Here is a 4,276-nt window from a genome sequence, read left to right on the forward strand (position 1 = left end):
GTTGATGACTATTAAGGTAATTACTGAAACTTATTTTTGACACTTGATTATTTTTTCTCTAAAGTCCTCATAAAAAAAAGTTATTATTAAAATGTCGTTTACTGTTTCCGTGGTTATGACTGTAGCTTAAAAATGTGACTGAATGAGTAACCGGGGTAGGGTGCTTGGGTTGTCATCCTATTTCACGTCAAAAGGTTGTGTGACGTGTTAGGTAAACCTCCGCTAACCGAAATTAATTTTTAAGAACATGTTGGGCTGAGTAACCGGGGTGGGGTGCTTGGCTGTCATCTCTCTTTGTGTCAAAAGGTTTGATGTGTTCTTAAGAAAAATTATAATAAATTAGGAGTTTGCTGGGCTGAGTAACCGGGGTGGGGTGCTTGGCTGTCATCTCTCTTCGTGTCAAAAGGTTCTGTATATTCCTAAAGCATAAAAAAAAAAGAGAAAAAAACAAAAAAAAGAAAAAAAATTTGGGGACTAAAGGAGGAAACAAATAGAGTGTCTTGGTAGGTTTGGTAATTTACCTAATTTTCATTAAATAATTCAAGTTGATTCTAATTTTCGTGTGTATTAATTGGAAAGCTTTTTCTATTTTACTTAAAGCAAGCTTAGGGTTCTCTTTATTTTTCATATGCATTTTTGACTGATTTTATGGCAGAATCTAACTTTCACAGTAGATAGGAACCATACTTGAGGGCAAGCATGGGCTAAGTAGGGGGATTTGATAACACTCTAGAATAACGTATTTTTATGTATTAATTATGTATTTATTCTGAGTATGATCCTGCTAATTTGAGTTATTTATGATCTTTTATCTCATAGGGACTAAATTTGAGGCAAAAGCAAAATTAAGGGCCAAAAGCATGAATTTAGAGATAAAATGGGCCAATGTGCGACACAAGGAAAAGTTGGTGCCAAAAGTGCAAGCATGGAGGACACAAGGGTTGAAATGCAAAAAGAAGAGATTTTATTCTATTAAACTCTATTTTAATTATATTAGGATAATTAATATTGAGATAATTATTAAGGATTATTTTTTGGATTCTATTTTATCTTTATTTATCTTCAATTAAATGTATTTATATTTTAGGAATTTAAGTAGGATTAGACTATCTCCCCTAGCACTATAAATAGGGGGTGAAGTGACTCAAAATGGGATCCCATATATTTTTCTGAAAACACTTTCTCCCCAAAAATTTAGGCTTTTGTTCTTCTCATATTTCTTTTTAATAAAATCTTTATTTTTATTTATTTATTTTCTTTTATACCACAACCATGAGCCACTAAACTCATCTAGCCGAAGGTTGTCAAAAATCCCCAAAAGGGTTCATGAGGCTTAGAATCCGTAGCCTCCTCGCTGAGTATTCATCATTTCTCCGCACTACGGGGCTGACGCTTCCGTCCATGTCCCTAAAGAAGTAAGCTTTTCAACGTATGCAAAGGCGGTCGCTTTGTATGTTTTGGGAAGGTTGCACAGTCGGTTCGTTAGCTTACTGCGTCAGAGGTTGGTGAGCCCAAGAGACAAAATGGCGTGGGATTTGCCATTGAGAAGCGTTGATCTAGCATAAGACGATCCCACATAAGCGATTGTTGGCTAGAGTCAGGTTCCACCAAATCGTAAGTCTAAATCATTGGAGCTGGTGGTCGTAGGCATCCTCTTCCACTATAACTGGCTTATTTGATTTGGGAAGGATCATCTAAAAGCCGAGGATTGAACCCAAGGCGGAACGAGACAACTGGAGGCTGGAATCTCCCATAAGAATTTCCTTTCTCTCAATTCTATTTTTAATTTCTCTAATTTTCGATTCAATATTCTTAAATTTGTTTTTTTTTATTTTTCGTTTTCAAATCCAAACATTTAATTCTGTTATTTTTTTATTTTATTTTATTTTAGGCACGCATGTTTTCTTTGGCAAGATTCTGCCTAGGATTTCACGAAAGAATATATTTTACAAGTCCAGTCCCTGAGGATTTGACCCTCCTTCCCTTTTACTATTCTTTTTCATTATTTATTAGGGATAGGATATTTTTGGTGCTTTCAACGACCGCATCATTGGGAAATGAGGCTAGAGTATACAATGAAACTCAATGGCTATCATTGTAATTAAAAAGGCATGTCTTCATAGTATGATGCTCTTTGACGAAGTATTTAGCAACAAAAATTTGTTTCAAAATTTGTACCATGCTTTAATATTTTTAAAATTAGGGGGAGTCTAAAAACATGTTTACTCTTTCCTTTACCCAAGGTATTGTCCAACTACGTTTTCTTAGAAAATGTTTTTAATGATGTAGCTTATAATAGGTGCTTATGCAATTTTTTCTATTAAAGTTTTAACAGAGCACGTTTCCATTTGATACACATCTAGTACAGAGTGCTGTTTATAAATTAACAAAGTGTCCCCCCCAAAATACAGTGGAACTTGCAACTTATGAAATACTCGTTCATTTTATTGAGATTTTTGATATTCCTCTTTATATGATTTTTAGCCTATAATTATTGAAGCCCTATAGATTGAAGCCATATACAAGCTTATAAGATACTAGTAGAAAGAAGAATTATCATCTCATTTTGTCTCTTAATTTTTCTCCTGTCTTTTGTTCTTACTATTATTTATTTTAGTTTTAAAACAAGGTTGTAACTCTTTTTATTTATTTAAAATGTAACCTACTTTACACTACTACAAATGGAGGGAGGGGGAGAGAAGGGTAAAAGGAAAATTAAAATACAAAAAATAACAATATTTTTTCTTATTAAATCCATTACAAGATAATTTATTTCAAATTACACAAAAAAAAAATCCCACCATTTAATTCAACTATAGGAGTGTGTAGATTCTATGACTATGGAAATGGAGGTGCGTCTAAAAGGCAAGTACAAAGTTTATTAATGCACTTATAGTTGGGGCACGCAATGCAAATACCGTGACAGTCTTTGGTTTTACTACATCTACACGAAATGACAGGTCCTCTTGCCTCCGCCATCATCTCTGAATCTGCAACCAAAATTCCCTTGTATTAGATTAAACGAAAAAGATAATATTCATACCAAATGAAATAAAAGAGTTGCATAAGAAGAAACTAACGAGTTGCAAAGATTAAGATAATAGCAAATATTAACAAATTGAATGAAAACTTCTCCATCTCTTTATATCTAATTAACTATGTTGGTGGCAATGTATAGCTTATGGCTTTAATATATATAGTATCTTATTTTGTGTTGCATGGAGTAATATTAATTTCTTTGGATTCTTTGAGATTATTATGTTTTAATTTTTTTTTCCTTATGAAACTGTGTGTAGAAAGGAAAGTAAATCAGCAAAACATCCTTGAGAAGATTTATGGGGATTTTTTTTTTTACTAATTATTATTATTATGTTCCAAGTGTAGTCATGGAAATTAATACTACAAAATCTAGAATCCATGATTCCAATTAATTGATTATTAGTCCAACCGTTTAGAAACAAATGTGAATTATGTTCCAAATTTTTTATATGGTCTAGGATAAGAAAAGATTAAATTATATTTTTCTTGTCAGTCAAAGTTATTTTTTTTACTAAGTTTTAAATATTAAAATACTAAAAAATTAAAACTTTTGAAATAGTACGTAGAGAAAGAGACCAAAAGTTTGACCCCTTCCTACACCACCAGTTATATGTGTTTGAAAATAATATTAACTCTTGTATGAATATAAAGACTTTAAAGTTATTTAATGGGGTAGAACTGAGTCTAGAATTGAATGCTCCAATATAGCTTCATTGACTTTCAGTTTTAAAATATAAACTTGATACAAGGTAAAGATTAAACTGCTTTAATTAGCTTTACTAAATTTAATTAGGCTTGTGTAAGGCCCAATTTTATGCCCAGGCCCAAATATTAAAACAAGATAAACAACAGTCCAATTACAAAGGAAAATAACAAGCCCAATGTAGCCCATGGCCCGAAACAAAAATTAAAAACCAAGCCCAGACAACATTAACATTTTCGGCAGAAAGATACCCCCAAACCCTAGCGCGGCATGCCTCGCGTGGCCTCCTCGTCTGCCACGCCCAGCTCTCCATGCCACCATGTCGGCCACCTGCTCCTCTGTACCACCATGCCTCTGTCACCTCCATTGTGCCCATCCCATGCAAAGAGACAGAACAGAAACAATAGGAAATAGGATGAAAAGGGGTTATAAAAACCCGAATCAAAAATGGTATGCAGGGGGGTTTTTTTTTCTTTTTTTGTTTGTTTTCTGGCATTTTAAAAAAACAGAAGCTAGAATTTTAAAAAATACATA

Source organism: Gossypium hirsutum, chromosome D12 (genome assembly GCF_007990345.1).
Source record: "Gossypium hirsutum isolate 1008001.06 chromosome D12, Gossypium_hirsutum_v2.1, whole genome shotgun sequence".
NCBI lineage: Eukaryota > Viridiplantae > Streptophyta > Magnoliopsida > Malvales > Malvaceae > Gossypium > Gossypium hirsutum.